The following is a 23,368-nucleotide window of genomic DNA, read 5'->3' as shown; positions in this document are numbered from 1 at the left end:
CAGCACACTTTGATACTAAAGCAGATATTTCTTTAAAGATTCATGTTTGTTTATTTGATATCTAGAATCATGGAAAGAGATGGAGAGACAGAGAGAAACAGAGAGAGATCTTCCATCCACTGGTTGACTCCCCAATTGGCAGCAGCAGCTAGTATGGCCTAGGCCAAAGCCAGGATCCAGGAGCTTCAACTTGGTTTCCCTTGTGGGTGCAGGGGTCAAACCACTTGGGCCATCTTCTGCTGCTTTCTCAGGTGTATTAACAGGGAGCTGGATAAGAAGTGGACTCAAACCAACACCTACATGTAATGGTGATTGCAGATGGTTGCTTTACCTAACATGCCATATCGCCAGCCCCAAGGAATGTTGACAATACTTTATTCAGTTTTTCTCTTTGCATGTATTTTTTTCTATCCATAAAGAATTCAAGCCATTTGATCAGTATCATATATAACAGCTTTAATATCTTGTTGCTACAATGGCTATTGTTCAGATAAAAATCTAGGAATTTAGGATATCCAGGATTTTTATCAAAATATCTATATTTAATGCTACAATAATTTGCATATAGTGAATAGCTGATGAATATATGTCTATTAACTAGATTCCATGAGTATTTCACTTAGTGATATATGGCCACTGTTTCTAGGAAGGAAATTCCTATGCTTTATTTTTGATCTATCAAGGTAGCCATTTTCATAATCTTAGAATTGTATTTGATGTACATGAAATCTGTTCTCATTATACTAACTTTGAAAAAGTTAAAGAAAGAGTAGCACTTTTAAATACAGCAAAAGCATGGTTCTATGTAGTGGTATCTGTTATATATTGATGCCAAGACTCCAAACATCAATGGCTTGGCATACATGCATTTATTTAGCTCAAAAGGTTGGAAGTTACTTTTTTCTTTTAGTCTCAGGCTTATTCACATAGGTCAGCAGGTACTGGCTGGCTATCAGAGAAACTAGAATAGTCAAGGCAAATCCAAATAGATTCTGACTCACTTGTCTCAACTTCCAGAGACAAAAACCTGAGCATGTGGTCATAATGATGGCTAGTCTCTTTATATGTATTATACCTGTTAAAACACCACTGGCCAACATTAATCACATTGCCATATTCAGAATCATGACAAAGTGAAATACACCATGTTATTTAGTAAGATGAACTGCAAAATCATGTAACAAAGAGTATATATACAAGCAGTGATACAGAATAGGAGCCATTAATGTAGTCTATACTCGCTAATTCAACTGATCTAACAGTCTGCATGTTTTACAAATATAAGAAATGTCCTTTACTTTGGGTGTTAGTATAGATTAAATGTTATATGAAGAGGACAGCCCTTGGCTTTTTGGTTAAGAAGTGTAAAGCCCATACCTGATTGCCTGGGTTCCATACTCAGCTCCACTCCTTACTCCAACTTCCTTAAAATGCAGATCCTGGGAGACAGTATTGATACTCAAGTATTTGGGTTTCTACCACCCATATGGAAGATCAGCATTGAGTTCTTGTCTCCCATATACAGTGTGCCTGTGGCACAGCTGTTGCAAACAGCTCCCAGTGGGTGGGAGCATTCTCTGCCAGTCTGTCTCCCTCTCTCATCTTGGAAGACATTTTATCTTTAATTCTATTCTTTAAATGTGCCCTACTTCTCTGATATTTTCAAAGTTATATACTTTTAAAATCTGACTTTTTGAGTCAAAGAGTTTAATGGCTTCCTTTGTGTATCTCTCATGATTTTTAGCAATTTATCTTTTGTGCATTGACTTTAAGTATACATCAATCACTGAAAATGTCATATCTATTTCAACTGCCATGTTGCAGTTTATTGTAAGGAGAGCATTAATCATTTTTTTTTGAAACTTGAGCTCCTTAGATTTTCTGTTGTATCCAATTTTTTTTTTTGTTCAGTCACTTTACAGTAATTCAATCTGGTGACACTTTCAAAAGTAACTTTTTAAGAAAATTTACCAAGCATATCATGTAATTTTCTATGAATTTTCAATCAAAATTAAATTTGAACTGTTAAACTTTATAGTATTTCTATATTGCATGAGTTCACCATAATAAAATTTTGAAAAATATATAAATCAATGTTTGAAAAGCAAGAAATACATAAGCCATGATTCACTAATATTAATTATCAGATGCCAGTAATTAATTTATTGAAAAGAAAAGAAAATCTCTATTTATTTGTTGATGTGTTAGATTTTATTAATTTAAGGTACCAAGAAAATGCTGGATATAAATGAAAGAAAAATAGACAGAATTAACCTTCACTTATTCATTTCCAAATTGATGGAGGCTGACTGAATTATTTACCAATGTGAAGGTGATTCTAAATTTTTACAGTTGTTAGTATTACTAAACAGATGATTTTGACCATTAAAAGAATATTTGTGATCCAACAATTCCACTATTGAGTATACATACAAAGAAATAATATCAACATGTCAAAGAGATATTTGTACTCCCTTTTACATTGCATACTACACAAAATAGCCAAGATATGGAAGCAAAAGTGTCCATCAGTGGATAAATGAAAAGAAATTATAGCATATAAAATCATAGTATATAAGCACAGTGGAAAATTATTTATTCATAAAAAGAAAACAATCTTCTCATGTGTGACTATATAAGTGAATCTGGAGGGCTTTATGTTAACTGAAATAAGCCAGGCATGAAAAGACAACTACCACATGATCTCACTCACACAATATGTGGATTCTAAAAAGGTTGATCTAACAGAAGTAGAGAGTAGAATGTTGGAACCATTATACTGGGAAAAAATACGGGGAAGGAGGTATTGGGATATTAGTCAAAAAGTACATATTAACTGTTGGGAGGAATCAATAAGAGATTTGTTATGCAATATGGTGACTATAGTTAATGACAATATTGTATTCTTGAAAGATGCTAAGATAGTGGATGCTAAGTACCCTAGGTAATAAAAATTATAACTGTGTGGTAAAACACTTGTTAATGAGCAAGCTTTAACTATTCAGATATGTTTCCAAACACCATGTTGTATATGATAAACACATACAATATTATATGTAAAATAAATACATCCAAAAAAAGAATATTTCCAATGGAAATATATTTGCTTAAAATGAGTAGTTTACTATTTTTTGAAATAATGAACTTAAGTTCAAAATGTTTTAAATAATTAGCAAAATTAGTGACTAGAAAGCTGAGATAATGTATGAGGGGATTTCAAACACTTATAGAAAAGAGAATTAAAAGATGATTTTGTTTTGGTGCAAAAAATTCTGAAATCTATGTATAGTTTTTCATAGTATTCGTTTTCCATGAAATTTTTGAAGACCTGCATATATTCAGAATTCTTATACTATGCATACTACAAAGCCATAGAAACTAAAACAGCATGGTACTCGCATAAAAACTGACATATAAATCAATGGAACAGAATAGAGAGCCCAGAAATTAATCTACATACCTATAGCCAACTGATTTTTGACAAGAGTGCTCAGACTATTCAGTGGAGTAAGGATAAATTCTTCAACAAATGGTGCTGGCAAAACTGTATGTATATACATAAAGAATGAAATTAGATATCTACCTCTTATCTTATACAAAAATGAAGTCAAAATGGATCAAAACTTAAATTTAAGACCTGAAATTATGAAGTTGCTGGAAGAAAATGTAAGGGAAACACTCCAAAGCATTGGTGTAGGGGATGATTTCTTAGATAAGACCCCCAAAGCACAGATGACAAAAGCAAAACTAAACAAATGAGACTAGCAAATTCAGAAGCTTTTGCACAGCCCAGAAAACAATCAATAGAGTGAAGAGAAATCCAACAGAGTGGGAAAAATATTTGCAAACCACCTGACAAAGGATTAATATCCCAAATATATCAGCAACTTAAAAAAACTCAACAACAACATAAACAATCCAGTTTGAGAAATGGGCAGAGTATTTCAACAGACAGCTCTCAAAAGAGAAATACAAATGGCCAACAAATATATTAAAAAATGTTCAACAGCTTTAGCCATCAGTGAAATATAAATCAAAATCATAATGAGATATATCCTCAATCCTGTCAGAATGGCTAAAATCCAAAATGCAGAGAGTAACAGACACTGGTGAGAATATGGACAAAGGAGAATACTGATACCCTGCTGGTAGGAATGTAAATGAGTGCAGCTATAGTGGAAAACAGTGTGGGAATTCCTTTTAAAAACTAGAAATAGACTTGCTAAATGACCTAGCAAGCCCACTGCTGTACACACACACACACACACACACACAAAATGGAATACTATTTATCTTTAAAAAATGAAATTCTATCATTTGTAGTGAAATGGACACACTGGAGGACAACACGTTGAGTGAAATAAGCCCAAACCAGAAAGACAAATACCACATGTTCTCCCTTATATTTGGGAGCTAAAATTAAATAAAAAGGAAGAAAAATGAAATGTCTGTGAGTACCAGTAATGCTGCAAGTACAGTTCTATAAAGTTTGTTGATACCTTTGTCAAACCACTGGTTAAGAATGTATACCACAATAGTTTTAGTGATCTGCAATTACTTTAAAATTTGCTGTATTGGATGAAATGATCATTTTTCCATTCAATTATAGTTTATAGTCATTGTCTGTATTCTCAGTAAACTAGGATCTTTTTCTTATTACTCATTAAACTTCTTATTTGGTGAGGAATTAAGCATTTTTACTATAATATAAATTTAAAATTTATTATCTCAAAATCTAAAAAGAGAGAAAGGGTGAAGGAAAAAGGGTAGGAGAGAGGGAGAGAGAGGAAAGGAGGGAAGAGGGGAATATCATTGTGTTCTTAGAATTTTATCTATAAATAACATTGAATCTGTAAAAATTATTCAAAAATAAATAAAATAAAAATTTAAAAAGTCCCAGAGAATGGGTAAACAATACAGGTGATCCTTGCTCTGAAAAATGAAGAAAACTAGAGCATTTATTAGACATTTAAGCCCCACATAAGCCACAGATGTTTTCCTAAAATATTTTTAAAAGATTTTTGAAAATTCATTTGAAAGGTAGTACTACAGGGACAGAGTGTGCACACGAGATGGAAAGAGAGTGAAAGAGTCATGAAGAACCTTCCATCTGTTGGTTCATTCCCCAGATGGCTACACCAACCAGGCTGGGCTAGAGAATAGCTAGGTGCCAGGAACGCCATCAGAGCTTCCCATGTAATTACCAGGGACTCAGGTACTTACGCCAGCATCTGCTGAGTCCTGGGTCCATGAACGGGGACCTGAATAGGCGACAGAGTTGCTGGAGCTCCAATCCCCAGTCTTCCTGGGATGTCCCCGTCATTGTGCAAGTGTCCCAAGCAGTGGTTTAACGTACCACACCACAGTGCCCACCCCTGTATTCCTACAATATTAGTAAGTGTCATGAAGGCTTAGCACATGACAGGCAACGATAAGGAAAGTAAGGTCCATCAGAAGCAAGGTAATTTGACAGTGTCTGTCTGAGGAAGGGGAATTTCAACTTTTCTGCAATGAGCTTTTTAATAAAAAATCTGAACACACATATGTCATGTATATGCATATGAAAATAAACATGAGTTATTGAAAATTTACCATTTTATGTAAGTAAAAAGTCAAAAGAAAGGTCACCAATAACCTTGTATACTGGAAATAAGTGCAGCAAACATCTGGAAATGTATGTGAAGACCTCAATTATCACTTCTTCCAATTACTTCTTCACAGGCCATATGCACATGCATACAAAATTGATATCATTTAGTATAGGCAGTAGCTTCTCTGTTGTTTTGAAAAATGTACATTTCTCATTGGGAGTAATTGTCCATTGAAAACCCTCTAAAGGCTAACAGTTTATATTATAGATATCCACAATATCTACATCCATATCTATACTGTATCTGGTTCTATATCTCTTATATACATTCTTATATTATTGGTCACTTAGATTGCACTTCTGTCATAAATACTACTATGAAGAACATCCTAAGTATAGATTCCTTAATGACCTCTCTGATTATTTACTTAGAAAAAAATCCTCAATGAGAAAATATCTGGGACAAATCAAATGGCCAGTTGTATAGCTCTTGATATTTGTTTCCAAGTAGCAGGACATGAATCACATATTTGTACTAATTGAATTAACTAATATAATGGAAGTTTTCATTTTTTTTTATTTTAAAAAATTTTGTCAGTATTTCTTTAAGTTTTAATGGTCTCAGATTACTTTAATGCTAAATATGATAAAATAAAATACATTAATAATCTGTTTTCAAAATATGTAAGGTAGCATCTATTGCTTTTAACTTCTTTGAAAAAAGTGGGTTTTTTGTTTAAAAATAATAGATACCATCATAGATTGGTAACAAAGAATGGAAAAGATTTAGTAATTATTTTTAATCAAACAGTTCTGCTCAAGTCCTTAAGTGCTGTTTATAATCTAAAGAAATACTTATAAAAATAAATATTTTGTTTAATAATGTATCATATGAAAATCTGTTTTTGTTCATTTGTACAAAACATAAAATATTAAATCCTATACATTTAACTAAAAAGTACATGAAACTATGAAGAAAGATGAAATAAAGGGTTCAACTCTGCCTAACAATAGAACAATTTTGTGGTTGCTGAAAAAATATAAAATAAGATATTGTGTCATGAAATGAAATCTATGAAAACATTTTTGCTATATGGAAATAAAACACTGTAAAGAACAAAATTTTGGTCAGGATAAAGTGTAAAATGATTACTTCAGCTGAATTTATAATTATATGACCTAAATTTTGGCATTAAATTACTTATGATTACAAATTGATGGAGAACACTGGATATTTTTAGCACTTTCAGCACAGTAGCAAAATTCCCTTTACAATTTAGTTAATATTAAAGTATTATATGTGTTTATTAGATATTATCATAATTTTCCCTATGTTGTGCCTTTAAGTAAAATTAAAGAGTATATGTACGTGAGGAACTTAGTTTATATAAACAATCAGCATGAATATATTACAAACTCAGGAAATGCAAGTAAAATGTTAATATTGAGTTAGAACACAAAAAGAGTTATGCTTCCTGATACAGTTTTCAAATGTGTTGCTTTAATATATCTGTTATCATTTACTTTTAACAAATTGAAAGATACATTTAAATTCAGAAGATGATTTTCAACATGAAGCAACACTTTGGGGCAAGTGGTTTTTCAAGTGAAATTTAATATGATTAAATATCTATAGTGTAAGCCAGGAGGAATAAAAGATAAATCATACTCTGTGGTTAGTATTCATAATGAGGTAAAGGAGAAAGACAACTGAAAACATGTGGAATTAGAAAATTAGTGACAATATGGCATTCTTACTGGAAATCCAAAAATATAGGTGAAATGTTATTTGACAATGATCCTGAAGGCTTATATTATCTCATACATGGAGACTGGAGGAAGGGCTTTCAGGTCTTTGGAAATGCAAATATTTTCCTATTGTTGGCAATATGCAATGTATGCATTGCCAGTGTGTTTAAAAAGATAGGTACATTGTAGCCAGAGCACTGTGAGTTTAGCATTTTATGACATAATTTCTGGCTTTATTTTCATGAAAGGAGGGATATTGCATAATTTTCAAGTTGAAGAGGGACATGTGCTGGTTTGGGTTTTAAGATAAATGATATTAATAGGAATAGTGAACTGATAAAGCAATGCAACAGGTAAGGACAACAGATAAAGGATACAAATGCTTTGATATTCATTTAGGTGAGATATGGGAAGCCTTGAATTGGGGATATACCATGGATAGGCACCAAAAGTATAGACAGAATTAATCAGAATAGGATTCTTAATAATGTAGATGAAGATATGATAGGGGGTTCCAATTTAAGTGATTGTAAGGAAGCAAAATAGTTACCCATGATACAGAACAATATATTTTAGATGTTTTCCAAACATTTATTTCATATTCATATTATTGTCTACTTCATTGAAAATATTTTCATTTTTATTCATTATTTCATTAACAAACACATTCTGACCAATAGAGTCAATTAAATATAATTTTATAAGGCCCCAAGAATATTTTCACTATTTCCAATTCTCATCTCCACATATATTATTATCATTCCTGTAAGTAAGTTGTACCCCTATTTACTTAAAAAGCAACATCTGAAAGAAAACTAATATAGTATCATCGTTCCATTTTAATTTTCCCCCTTTTTTGGTCTCCTTTTTAAATTCTGTCATTGAAAAATCGTTTTTTTTTTTTTTTTTTAGTGAAGACAAATTAAATCTTTTTTTAATATCACAATTTTCAACTAAATTGGTTCATTTTATACAATCCTTTTTAAAATATCCTCTTCCCTTTTTTTCCCTTTTAATGATTTCCCTTTGGAATATGTATGTGTAGGAGTTCCAGTCATGATTCTGTCCTTCAGTTAAATGGCTACATGTAATTCTTGTGCCTTTCTTATCAACCTTCTTGAAAGGATGACACCAATTCTTTCCAATTCACTTCCTCATCATTCAAGTTTTCCACACGACTGCTTGTCTCACAACTTTGGAGAAACTGTTATATTGAAGAGACTGAACCCACTTGGCTTGCTGTATATATTGGATCAAAGTTCCTCCTTCTTGACATCCTTCCCTTCCTTGCTTACTCTGATGCCTTTGTTGACTCCTATTTTCTGACAGCCCAAATAAACAAAACACCCTATATGGGGTCTGTCATTATTTTTTCTGTTTCCTTGCAAGGTTTCCTGTAGAAGGGTATCTGTGTTTATAGCTTTATTGGGCTCCAAGTCAACTCTCTCCTGCCTCTTTCTCATGCTGTCTCATTCTCTGCCTCATCTTTCACTTCTCACATTTCCAAAGCCAGGTTCTAGAGACACAGCTGGTACTTTGAAATCTCTATTGGGATAAAAATATATCGTTTCCTATGTCTTTGTATTTCTCATATATTTAATAATGGCTCCACTGTTGTCTTCAGTGCTTGGGATTGAAATCATCTTTAATTCTTCTAATATTTTTCAACTACTTCTATAGAACTTACCTTTGCTTTCCATTGTTTTTGTAATCACTAGTTTTATTTTCCAAATAAAACTGTTTCTCCATGCAACTGGGCATATTCTTTATTTTTTTCTAACTTCTTGTGTTTATTTTTATTCCAAAGGCAAAAAAGATAGAGATCTTCCATTTTTGGTTCTTTCCCTAAATGCCCTCAACAGCCAGAGCTAGTTCAGGCCAAACCCAGGAGCGAGGAATCGAATCAGGGACTGCCATTTGGGTTTAACAGACCAAAGCACAGGAGCTATCATCTGCTGCCTCCCAGAAGGGATTAGTAGAAACCAGGGCAAAAACCTGCGCAGTCAGGACTTGCAGCAGGCACTCTGATATGGGATGCAGGGCTTCCAAGTGGTGACTTAACTGCTGAGTCATATGCACACCCCCATAAGTTAGCCTGTATTATTATTCCTGGTTTCATTATGGTTGAATGAAGAAGATAAGTATAGTATCAATGGGGTGTGTGTGAGAGAGAGAGAGGGAGGAGAGAGAGACTTCTACTGAGACAATAAAAGGTTTAGTTTCCTGTTCTGGAAGCTTCATTTGGAATATTCAAACTGATGACTGAATTTTTAACTGTGTTGAGAAGAGGCATATCTTATGGACATGTATTATACACGAGAAATGCATCTTTGCTATTGTAATTCACTTCCTATTGAAAGAGCATATGTTTTTGAGTAACCTAAGTAATGCTAATTGATAAAAATATTGAAATATTCCTATTTCAAGACTTAGGAGGCCGGCGCCGCAGCTCAATAGGCTAATCCTCCGCCTTGCGGTTCCAGCACACCAGGTTCTAGTCCCGGTTGCCCCTCTTCCAGGCCAGCTCTCTGCTGTGGCCAGGGAGTGCAGTGGAGGATGGCTCAAGTGCTTGGGCCCTGCACCCCATGGGAGACCAGGAGAAGCACCTGGCTCCTGCCATCCGATCAGCATGGTGCGCCGGCCGCAGCGCGCCCGCCACGGTGGACATTGGAGGGTGAACCAACAGCAAAGGAAGACCTTTCTCTCTGTCTCTCTCTCTCACTGTCCACTTGCCTGTCAAAAAAAAAAAAAAAAAAAAAAGACTTAGGACCTTCATATTATTTTAGACCATATTACTTCATCTAAACCACAATTGAAAAAAAGTTGTTAATCATTTTACAAACCCATTCATTTCTGCATTCCTACCAAAATTTTATTTTCTAAATTTAAAGAAATAATTATTTTATTTATATATTTCAAGAAGTGAAAAGCCAAAGCGAGAGAGAGAGACAGATACAGAGATCTCCCATCCACTAGTTCACTCCGTAGATGCCCACTACAGCCATAACTGGGCCAGACTGAAATACAGAGCAAGGATCTCCATCTTTGTCTCCCACATAGATAGGAGGGAACCAACTACTTAGTCAACAGTCAATGCTTCCCCAGATGTGCACTAGCAAGTAGCTAGAATAGGGAGCAGAGTGGGACCCAAACCCAGCACTCTGATAGAATGTGCAGGTATCCCACCAGTGTGTCAATTGCAAAACGAAATGCCCGAACCTCTTTTCTAAATGTTTTCATGTTAACATGGTATTTAGTGAATATTTTTCTTCTATACTTGCATTTATTTGTTGTTTTAAAGATTTATTTATTTATTTATTTGAAAGTCAGAGAGTGAAGGAGATAGAGAGAGAGAAGAGAGAGAGAGGTCTTCCATTCACTGGTTCATTCTCCAATTGGCTGCAACGGCCAGAGCTGCACCCATCCAAAGCCAGGAGCCTGGAGCTTCTTCCTGGTCTCCCATGTGAGTTCAGGGGCCCAAGGATGAGCCTTCTTCCACTGCTTTCCCAGGCCATAGCAGAGAGCTGGATCAGAAGTGGAGCAGCCGGGACTTGAACTGGCACCCATAAGGGATGCCGGCACCTCAGGTGGCGGCTTTTCCCACTATGCCACAATGCCAGCCCCATATATTTGTATTTAACTTGTTTTTGCTCTCTAGAAATTAATGTAAGAATTGTTTAAGAAAAGAGCATTTGGTCTGCTGATTAAGATGCAGCTTGGGATGCTGGGATACTATATCTGTGTTCCTGGGTTCAAGTCCTGGCTCTACTCTCAGTTCCAACTCCTTGCAAATGTGCACCCTGTACGGCAGGTGATGCTTCAACAATTTGAAACCTGCTACCTCTGTGGGAAACCTGGATTGAGTTCTTGGTTTCTGGCTTTGGTCTGGCTCAACCTGGGCTCTCATGGACATTCAGGGTAGTGAATCAGAGGATTGGAGCTCTCTCTGCCAGTCTGTCTTTCTGCTCTTAAATAAATAAATAAAAAGAATTAACATATAAAATTATATTCATGAAGTCATTTCTTATGCTGTTCATCTGTTCGCTCGATAAATATGTATTAAGTGTTTACGACACACTATAAGCTGGCATTGCAGCATTGAACAAGCATACAAAATCTTTTGCTCTCATGGATATTACATTGTATTGAGATTTAGACTGGGAGAAAATTTATAATCAAGTTAATTGTCCAAAAAAGTACAGTGTTGAATGATTTATGAGACACCAACATATTAAAGTCTTATAACCTTTAAGATATAGTTATTAACACAAATTATTATAATTAAATGTTTACAGGGTAAGTTTTGAAGTCATATTCAAATATCAACTCTGTCTCCTGGTATACCAGGCTTGCATATTATATTTGTGAAATATGGACAATTGAACAACATTTACATTAAAATGTTATTAGGATTAAACATGATCATCCATGTAAAGTTCATAATAATTGTTCAGCAAATGCTAGTACTTTTATTTTCCCCTTGATGACATGCTATGGTAATATTAAAAATATATTTCTAAAGAATATCTGTTAATACATGAACACTCTCAGTGAAGCAATGCTATATATAAAATGCAGCATAAAAGCTTTATATAGTCTACCATTTTAAAATCTCACAAGCATTAATAAATATAAATTTATTATGTAAAAAATAGTATATAAAACTTTAAAGATCATATAATTTTCAGTTTTTAATAGTTTAATAATACAATGTCTTCTGTGTCTTGATGATTGTACTATAAAATATTACCAGTAGTCAATTTTGGGCAATAAAAATAAGTGATGGATGACTTTTTATTTATTAGTTTTCTCCACAAAAATGTTTTTTTTGTTGTTGTTGTGGTATTTCATTATTTTTAATTTGAAGCAAAGTATACCTATGCCATCTGATTCTGGGTGGTTCAAATAAAGTATACTTCCCTAATTTTTCCCTTGTACTTTATAAAAGAATGTTACCAACTCCTGGCTCAACTACATGATCAGTGTAGAAATCTGCCAAAACCAGAAAATTGTAGAATATCATGAATTTATAATTTTGTACATACAATTTTTCATGCCACCGGTGGTGCCTGCAAAAAGCCTAGAGTAGATGTCAATTCACAAATAATAAAATAAGATCTTAAAACACTCTAAATAAATAAGCAACAAGTATTGACACTTGTCATTTAACTAATCCTTATCCCTGCTGCTTTGGACTAGGGAAGGAAGCAAACATGAAACCATTCCTATTATGATTCCTTTCAGACTTTGAAAGACCTCCTGGAAATTGGGAAGCATGAAAATAAATATCTTAAAATACATAAATTGAAGTATTTATATAATTAATTTATATAAAAGAACGTACTATCTACACAGGTGTTTTAATCACTTAACAGCAACAATATATGAAATGTAGGCAAGCTACCTACTTATGTATTGATAGCAAATCCTTCTTTTCCTAAAAGTGTTAATAAAATAATTGCTCCCTTACATATTTTATTTTATAAAACCAAACACATTTTGTAAAACATTGAGTTTAAAATACATGGTAGATATTTATAATAAGCTTATTTTATGGTGACTTCTCTGCTCGCTCTTTAACTTATTAATTCTTGGAACCTACTCAGTCAAAATTGTTAATCACATGATTTAAATGGAGTAACATGCATAGAGGCATGGGATCTGAGAATTGGAAATATCTAAATACATATTTATTCCCATGCCCAATCCAATCCAATGACACATTCTGTTTACATTTCTTATAATAATTGTCAGTTTCTATCTCATTTAAGATGTCAGGGTGTTTATTCTTTTCTTCTCTTCATAGTCTTCTCTCTCTAAATATTTATGGTAATATCCTATTTATACTCTCTTACAAAGTTTCTCATAGAGTGTGTGTTAGCTTTGGTTATTTTGTTTGTCAATCTGGTGAATTCTATCAAAATTTTTGTCTTATTAACTGATAAGATAAATGCATTGCCTTTATTCTAATTAAGCTTGAATAATGATTACAAATTGCATCTAATACAGAAATAAAAACTGCATTGATGTTTATAGCTCAACCCAATTTTCAGCATATGGCAAATATATACCTTGCGACGCTCTACTGAAGTTTTTCCAACCTCTAATTTCTGGTTTTGTGCCATGCTTTAATATATGAAGCTCTAAAAAGAGTTGGTGAACTCAAAAGGCTTCCATAGCCTTGGCGACTCATGACAAGAGCCTAGGGTGATTACTGATGCCATAAACAAGAGTGTCAATTTGTTAAGTCAACAACAGGAGTCACTGTGCACTTACTCTTCATGTAGGATCTCTGTCCTTAATGTGCTGTACATTGTGATTTACTGCTATAACTAGTACTCAAACAGTATTTTTCACTTTTTGTTTCTATGTGGGTGCAAACTGTTGAAATCTTTACTTAATATATGCTAAACTGATCTTCTGTATATAAAGAGAATCAAAAATGAATCTTGATGTGAATGGAAGGGGGGAGGGAGAGGGAAATGGGAGGGTTGCGGGTGGGAGGAAAGTTATGGAGGGGGAAGCCATTGTAATCCATAAGCTGTACTTTGGAAATGTATATTCATTAAATAAAAGTTAAAAAAAATATATATGAAGCTCTAACAGCAGCACTTTCTTCTACTTCAATTTGTTTTCATGTTTCCATATTAGTGTTTTACTTATACAATACTTCTGAGAACACGTTGTGCTATTGCGAGCCACTCTTTTCTCATCTCTTTTCTTGACCATTTTAATTATTTTTCCCTGGTAGTTTAAACCTATGATTTTAGAAATATTGAAGACTATGTATAGTACTTCAATTGTTTCCATAAACAATGTCCAAAATACATTAAAAAGTAACATTTCACTTTAAAAAATATAGTCACTCAATTTTTGAAGTGAATGTCAAAAGAAAATGGGTGAAACATAATATCACCAAGCAACTTATTAATTGCTACACTATACATTTTAAACAAAATGAAAACTTTATCAACAATATCTTTAAGAATATTAGCAAAAATTATTTTTAATACCTAATCAAAAGTTACAAAAGTTATAATAAAGTATAAATAGTTAACGATGTAAACAAAAGGTATATAAACCACATTTTGTTGTGTTAACAAAAAATACTATGCTTACTTTTTGCAGAAAAATTAAAATACAATTTTCTTACTATACAATTCAGAATTTTAAAATATACAACTCAAGGTCTGACTATATTGAGTAACTATTCAACATTCGCCATAATCTAATTTTAGAACATTTTGTTCGCTAAATAAAAGAGACTCTGTTAGCCTTCTGTTATAGTCTTCCTCTGACTCACTCTACTCCCTAGACAGACACCAATTTACTTTCTTATATTGTATATCCTGCACTTTATTGTATAGAGTCATAAAGTATAAAATTTATATAACTGAATTTTTAACTTAGTATTTTGTTTTCAGCATTCACCCATGTTGTAACATGTGTCAGTATTTAGATTCTTTTTAGTGACAAATAGTACTTCTTTATTCATTCATCAATTAATGAACTTTAGGGTTGCTCAACTTTCTAGCTATTCTGAATTATGCTATCATAAACATGTGGGTACAAGACTTTCTGTGTGAATATTTTATAATTTCTTAGATATATATTAAGCAGTGGAGTTATTGGATCATAGAATGACTTTATACTCAAGTTTTTGAGAAATTGTCAAATTATTTTTCAAAGAGGCTTTACTATTTGGCATTCCTACCAGAAACGCACACAGGGAAAAAAAAAAAAAACCTGCATATTCTCACCAAATCTTGCTATATCCTTTTTGATTATCACTATCTTTATGAGTATGGTTTTGATTTTAACAGTCTTAATAGCCAATAATGCTGAATTGTTTCCTGTTTTCAGTGCATTGAAAAGGCATATGCAGGAGACAATTTTTGAAATCATCTTTGAGTTTTAAAAATAAGCTTTGTGCATCAACTTCCTCTCAGCCCCTGAACCTCTCTGTTCCATAATCACATTTAAACTTACTCTTCATCTTTTCAAAGCTTTATATCATGTACTTCTTTTAAGATCAGGAAATTTGACCTTGCCTGAGGAATCATGACTAGAAAATCATTAGATCTATATTGCTACATATCTGAAGGGATGCTGGTTCATGAAATCAGTGGTCTGCTTGAAATGAAAGTTACTGTATTGAAAGATACTAATAATGGAAACAACTTTAGCTAATTACTAAAGCATTCCAGAATTGTGAGTGAAGAAATATATTGTGTCTTGGATGAGAAAAACCATTAATAGAAAATATCATTTCCTCACAAATCATCTATAAATCTGAAGGCATATCAATCAAGGTAGCAATGGAATTTTTGGGAGTGTTGAGAAATATTTCAAAGATTTAAGTCTTAAATGTAAATTGGGAAATTATGAAAACCAGAGGTGCACTAGGGATATATCTTACAGCAAGTAGTCTATAACGTTATAGTAAACTGTATTATTGGTGCAATTATAATAGATACATACAACACAGAGCTAGAATAGAGGGTCTAGATGCAGAGCTAGGTTGCAGCATTCCAAGTCAGTGGAGAAAGAATGAGGCAATCATAATTACTAGATAGCTGTGGGACAATTGGCTATCTAGTTGGAGTCAGTGTTGGTATATCTCTCTCACAACATAGGCAAAGTAAATTCCAGATGGATTAGTAGTCCAATTATGAGTAATAAAACCATGAAATTACTAGGAGAAAATTCATAAGATCATTTTACAGTTTTTTTTTTTTTTTTTTTTTTTTTTTTTTTGACAGAGTGGACAGTGAGAGAGAGAGACAGAGAGAAAGGTCTTCCTTTGCTGTTGGTTCACCCTCCAATGGCCACCGTGGCTGGTGCGCTGCAGCCGGTGCACCGCGCTGATCCGATGGCAGGAGCCAGGTGCTTCTCCTGGTCTCCCATGGGGTGCAGGGCCCAAGCACTTGGGCCATCCTCCACTGCACTCCCGGGTCACAGCAGAGAGCTGGACTTGGAAGAGGGGCAACCAGGACAGAATCCGGCGCCCCGACCGGGACTAGAACCCAGTGTGCCAGCGCCGTAGGTGGACGATTAGCCTATTGAGCCATGGTGCCAGTCCATTTTACAGTTTTGGTATTGGGGGAGTCTTATAAGATACCAAATTTCAGTTCCATAAATAACAATCGCTAATAGTTACAGACCATTCTTTGGTGCCAATACTCTTTCAAGCAGATTACAAATGTCAATCCACTTAACACTCACAATCTTACTAAAGTGTATGATTATACCCACTTTGAAGACTTTAAAAAAACGTAAGTACTGTTAAGTAACTTGCTTAGAGACAGAATACTAACAGGCAAACCTGATGTTTGAACTCAACCATCTAATTATAGACTCTGAGACCCTAACCACAACATCTGACTTCAGAAGAAATTAGATTCAGAATTCATAGACAGAACATGATGGCCCAAGTACATGGCCCCCAGCCACACTTGTGGGAGAACAGGATGGAATCTCTGGCTCCTGGTTTCAGCTGGTCCCAGCTCTGGCTGTTGTGGCCACTGGAGAAGTGAAGGAGTAGATAAAAAAAATCTCTGTCTCTCCCCACTCCACCCTCATCCATCACTCTGCCTTTCAAATAAATAAATAAATACAATTTAAAAGAGAAAAATTACCCAAGAATTTGTTTAATAAGTTATTCCCTACTCAGTTTTATAGATGTCAATTGATGAAAACTTGCTAAGTGAAATATATATTAACTTCCTATGTGCTAAAGTTGAAGTAAAAACTCAAATCTATATATAATAGCACTGATGCCTGAGTGTCTCAGGAAACTCTTACCTACCGTAGTTGTTTTCTTAATAAAATGTGGGGATTTCTCCCATATACTTCAAAATGTGACTTGAAGTGATTAAATATATCCTCATTGCACACAGTGACTATTGAGGTATTGTGAGATCCACAGTTCTCATGTAAAATAGTCACGTAAGGGCTTCTGATTCATCTAAAATCCCACAATATTGTGTACAATAATTGCTTAGTATGCACTGTGGCGTAGGATAGGTTGATGCCTGCAATGCTGGCATCCAATATGGGCACTGGTTAGAGTTCCAGTTGCTCTACTTCCAATCCAGCTCCCTGCTACTGAGCCTGGGAAAGCAGCAAAAGATGGCCCAAGTTCTGAGGCCCCTGCACCCATGTTGGAGACCTGGAAGAAATTCCTGGCTCTTGGCTTTTCCTTGGCTTAGTGCAAGCCATTGCAGCCATTTAGGGAGTAAACTAGTAGATGAAAGAGTCTCTCTCTCTCTCTCTCTCTGCCTCCCCTTATCTTTCTCTGTACCTCTCCTTTTCAAATGAATACATCTTTAAATAATCACTTGACAACCTACTTCCAATGGGAATCTTGTTTCACTACAAAGTCTGAGATTATAAAGTGCATTTAAGGCATAATAAAATCCTTTTTTCCAAGTCATCCCTTAGAGAATTTTTAAAAGAAGGAAATAAACATAGCACATTTAATTTATTTAACTATGACATGGTTAGGGGACATCAATCCTCATTTGGAGCTCCTCTCAGAAAATCAATTGTTATTATTACCAAGAGACAAGAAACCAATACCCAAACTGTCTTTTCTTCTGGGACAACCCACCACTGAATCTAAGAAGAATAAAAATCTTTCATAGCATAGAAGCATTATTAAAAGAAAACATCACTAGTTTCAAATAAAACAGCAGAAAGTAAACCTTAATTTAATAAAGATAAAATGATCAAGGAATGATATCAATGAAATGAGTCTCAGTGATTAGAAAAGGGCAGGAAATTCTGTTAACTCTATAATGGCTACATAGAAATAGTTATTAAAACAGTCACACTTTTTATATTTTATTTTATATTTTCATATTTTATACTTTATTTCATTTAAAAATTTTAGTGTAAAGCAGTCAATTCAAATATTAACTTATAAGTATCACTGCCTTATTAAAATACTTACATTGTTAGAGAACATTGGGGAAACCCTGCAAGGTGTTGGTATAGGCAAAGACTTCTTAGGAAAGACCTCAGAGGCACAAGCAATCAAAGCCAAAATTAACAAGTGGGATTACATCTAATTGAGAAGTTTGTGTACTGCAAAAGAAACACTCAGGAAAGTGAAGAGGCAACCAACAGAATGGAAGAAATTATTTGCAAACTATGCCACTGATAAAGGATTAATAATCAGAATATATAAAGAGATCAAGAAACTCAAAAACAACAAAACAATCCAGTGAAGAAATGGGCAAAGGACTTAAACAGACATTTCTAAAAAGAGGAAATGTAAATGGCCAAAGACACATGAAAAATTGCTCAGGATCACTAGCTATCAGGGAAATGAAAATCAAAACTACAATGAGGTTTCACCCTACCCCAGTTAGAATGGCTCTCATACAGAAATCAACAAACAAATGTGTGGAAAAAGGCACCCTAATCCACTGTTGGTGGGAATGTAAATTGATAAAGCCAAGATAGAAGACAGTATGGAGATAGCTCAGAAATTTGAATGTAGACCTACCATATGACCCTATCATATGACCCAGCCATCCCCCTACTGGGAATTTACCCAAGGGAAATGAAATCAGCATATGAAAGATTATCTGCACCACTTCGTTTATTGCAGCTCAATTCACAATATCTAAGACATGGAATCAACCCAAATGCCTATTCACTAAAGACTGGATAAAGAAATTATGGGATATGTACACTATGGAATACTACATAGCAATAAAAAATAATGAAATCCAGTCATTTACAACAAAATGGTTGAATCTAGAAAACATCATACTTAGGGAAATAAGCCAGTTCCAAAAGGACAAATAACGTAGGTTCTCCCTGACCTGTTATAACTAATAGAGCACCCAAAAGGCAATCTGTAGAAGTAGACACTTTGAGAAGCAATGACTTGAACAGCCCTTGTTTTGACTGTTGAGGAACAGTTTTTTTTTTTTTTCCTTTATACTATTAGTTGAACTCTTTATTTAACAGAGTTAAACATACGTGTATAAAGTCAATTGAAAATAGATCTCAGTAAAAAATCAGAATGGCAGTAAGACAGGGAGGAGGAAGAGGATTGAAAGATGGGTGGGATGGAGGGCACAGAGGGAAGAATCACCATGTTCCTAAAGTTATAATCATGAAGTATATGAAGTTCGTAACTGTAAAGCTGCATGGTTCTGCATACATTCCTATGGACTTACTTCTAAGGGTACACTTTAAAAACTTGCCATGGGACCCCAAATCCCCTTAGGCTGGGTGGTAAAAATACCACCTTAATTGTTAAATTGATGATATGGATAGCACTGAGTGTCTTGTAATAATAATAGAAGATGTAATAACTTTGAACAGTCCTTGTCTGGCTGTTGAAGAATAGTTTTATTATTGTTTTATTTTTCGTGCAGATTGTTGAACTCTTAGTATAGAACTGGTCTTCTGTGTATAAAATTAATTGAAAATTGATCTTAGTGGAGAATGGGACTGAGGATAGGAGAGGGAGGAGGAGGAGGTTTGGGAGAGTGGGTCGGAGGGTAGGTATGGTGGGAAGAATCACTATTTCCCTAAAGTTGTACTTATTAAATCATGAAGTATGTATTCCATAATTAAAAGGCTTCTTTGGGGGAAAATACTTAATTATGTAAAATATTCATAGCCCAAATGGTAAGCCTCTTAAAATTGTAACTACACACTGTATTTGTGTTTGATATCAAATTTTCTTAGTTTATTTGCAAAGTTGAGAAGCTACTGAAGCAATATCACAAAATATTCAAAGGATGCATACAGATATTATGTAACTAATGCCATTCCTTGAACATATACCATAATTCAGGACTCTATGCCTTAAATGTGTTGTTTGTTTATTATTCTGTATATTGTACCTCTCTTCTGCCTTTCATATTTAAAAGAAAATTATTTATATAAAGAACAGATTTCATGATACAATTTTAATGATATAACATTACTTCCTTCCTCTCTTCCACCCTCCTCCTTTTTTCTTTTTGTTTTTGTGATAACATGTTTTCAATTTACTTTATAATTGCAAGCTTAATGCCCTACTAAATATAGTATTCAACAAGTAAAAAGTCAAAAGACCACTCTTCCACAAAAATATAGACAAAGGCTACAATCAATAATTGAATCATATTAGTTTAGTTCTTATACATTCAGAGTTTCTTGCACTCTATATATTTGCTACTGCAATCAGAATAAAAGCATATTTGTCTTTTTAAGTATGGTTTATTTCACTAAGCATATGGTCTCCAGTTGTATACATTTTGTTGCAGAGGACAGGATTTCATTTATTTTTATGGCTGAGTAGTATTTTATCATGTGTAAATACCACATTTTCTTTATCCAGTCATCCCTCAATTGATGGATATCTGGGTTAATTCCATATCTTAACTGTTTTGAATTGAGCTGCTATAAATATAGGAACACAGATAACTCTTTCATATGCTAATTTCATGCCCTTTGGGTATAATCTTTCAACTTCAGGCCATCCTATGGGGCCAAACTCCTAACAACATCTTATGCCAAACCTTCTAAAATCTTTGACATTTTAGTAACAACCTGACTTCAATTCTTTACATATTTAGTTATGTTTTTCTGCTTTCTTCCAATATATACTTTTCATCTATATACTGATATCACTTAGAAAAAAATTTTCACATGATAAACAAATTAGGTTAATGAGATCAGAGACATCTAAGATCAATGCTCACTAAATAATTTTATAACATTTAATGTACAATTTTCCCTTGATATAGTAAAGTATAAAACACTTTTCAGAAGTAAAAATTGTCATAAAGGATTAGAAATGCAGTGTTTGAATACTCTTAAATGGAAGATACTGTGAAATTTGTTCATTAAACATTTTAATTGAGTTTTTACTATAGTTCATGCTTTTGTTTTAGAGATATAAAATCAATCTTAGTTAAATGACAAACTTAGCATTTCCTAAATTTTGTTCTAATGGACATAACGTAGGTATTCTCTTTTAAAAAAGTTAATAAGTATTCAGTAAAAAGGTATTTCGATGGAAAACTATATATTAGAAACATAATATTTCCATATCTTTGGTAACACACAATGTACATTAGTATATTAGAGATTCTGACTATTTATGTAAAAGGATCCTATTTAACAGAATTCCAAAATATTTATGACCATGAAAACTTTTTCTAAATCAATAAACAATAGACATATTTAGTACCTAGGTATAAAAATGGTAGAGTGCAATTACTGTGGCCAGCAAGCTGTCTGGGTCCAAAAATCAGCCCTAGAATGCATATTCCATACGTTCTCAGTGTACTTTAAATTGCAAAGATCTGTTATATTAAATCTCACATTATAATGTAAATCATACAGATATTTAACAAAATACTCGATAATATATTATTTCACCTGATCCTACCAATGCTTCTGCTTTTTTTTTTTTTTTTCCAGATAGATACAGAGAAAAAGTCTTCCCAAAAGTTAAATATTTTCAATGGACAATTCCCATGAAAAATCAAATTGAAGCACAGAATGATAGCTTTCCTGACTATGAAAGTTTTCAACCATGGGTTCTTTCTGTAATCCATGTGTAAGAAAATTAACAAGTAAATCGAACAGATTCTGTTATCTATTGTGATGCCGGTGTGCTTCCAAGTTGCGTTTGTTAACTTTGGAATTAAATGAAGTTGTACCAACTGCGAAACCAGTGTGCAGCTGTCTCTTTTTCCCCCTCTAATAATTTAACAATTGGTTATATATCAGTAGCAGCATTTTAATCTTGGGAAGACTTAACTTCAATTGCTTGTCAGTATGGTAAAATGGAAATAGTAGTTACCTTATCATGAAATATGGTCATAATGATTTCCCCCATCCGTGTTGCTCTTGGTGTTAAACGCCTCTTCCACTCTGAAGGATGGGTTAGAAAAAGTTTATTTGTTTTCCCCAGTTAAGTCATATTTATGTCTTAGGAATTCTTTTTCAGTGCAAAATTTATAAGCTATTATGGCTTCTTGCAGCTTGCACAATGGACAGGGAGATCAAGAGACTCTAGGAATCCAGCTGAAAACTGCCTGACTAAAATCTCAAATTGTCAGTGATATCTACAAGTCCAATATTCCCTTTAGATTCTATGGTATACAGTTATGAAGCATAAGATACTAAGTTTGGTCCCAACCGATGTGGAGGAAAAAAAGACACATGATTTTCAATCATATCTATATGATTACATTGTACAATCATATAAAAATCAGTAATCATGCTGTGGTTTAGAAATATAGCATGTAAGATAACGTACATGAAAATGAGAGGAGAACAAGGGAAAGAATTTTCATTGTACAGTGAAAAGAGAATAATAATCTTCTGTTAGTGAAAGTTCAAGGAATTTCCTTTTTTGCATTGCTGTCTGCTTGCTTATGACTGTAGGATCTGGGGGGCGGATCATCAGTGATAATATATGTGAAAGTACTTCTTTCGTTGTAATGTACAACACACACCTAAAATATTAGTATCATCACTTAGGGACTCACAAATAATTTTCTAAATACTTTTTGACAAGTAAACCATTATAGCAATAAAATTCAATGAATATATTTTACATGCATTTGATAGTTCAGAATCTAGTTATCATCATTATTCTAGAAATTAGTATATTATTCAGATAATTTGTTTAGCATCCTGGGCCATATTTCCTTCTATCCTAGTTTTGACCTGGATTAAAATTATTGAATCTTTCTATGTTCATGTATCCATTTATACAGAGAAGATAATAGTATTGGGTATCTTAGAGGGTTGTGGATTAAATGACATAAGTTAATTGAAGTGCTTAGAAGTGTTCCACTTGCTGGAAAATCAAAATCTGTTAGCTACTATTTAGGAATTAGATCTCAAGACAAGATGCTTTTAGGCTTCTTTTTTAATATCAGAAAATTGAGGCACAAAGGTAGTGTGACTCACACAAGAGAGACAACCCCCAAGGTATGAGCAGCAGGTTGAGGTGTCAGAATCATACCCTCTTTCTGTAACCAACCAAGAACTCAGTGCTGT

General features: G+C 33.7%; 1 protein-coding gene, 1 long non-coding RNA gene and 1 pseudogene across 5 annotated transcripts in view; 1 reads left to right on the top strand and 2 right to left on the bottom strand.

The window, feature by feature from the left end:
• LOC127490638 (WD repeat-containing protein 70 pseudogene) overlaps positions 1-5,323 on the bottom strand; it is a 34,091-nt pseudogene extending 28,768 nt beyond the window's left edge.
• Positions 1-23,368, top strand: part of CSMD3 (CUB and Sushi multiple domains 3) — a 1,281,859-nt gene that overhangs the window by 44,067 nt on the left and 1,214,424 nt on the right. The window lies entirely within an intron of this gene.
• The window catches only part of LOC149126309 (uncharacterized), a 138,879-nt gene continuing 137,667 nt past the window's right edge, over positions 22,157-23,368 (bottom strand). For both annotated transcript variants that reach the window (XR_016235886.1, XR_016235887.1), the window contains one exon: positions 22,157-22,231. This is a non-coding gene — a long non-coding RNA (uncharacterized LOC149126309). The remainder of the gene's footprint in view (positions 22,232-23,368) is intronic.

This window comes from Oryctolagus cuniculus, chromosome 6 (genome assembly GCF_051225735.1).
Source record: "Oryctolagus cuniculus isolate XC-2025 breed Fujian yellow rabbit chromosome 6, ASM5122573v1, whole genome shotgun sequence".
NCBI lineage: Eukaryota > Metazoa > Chordata > Mammalia > Lagomorpha > Leporidae > Oryctolagus > Oryctolagus cuniculus.
The sequence above is the reverse complement of the archived record's forward strand: the minus strand, read 5'-3'. Positions and strand labels throughout refer to the sequence as shown.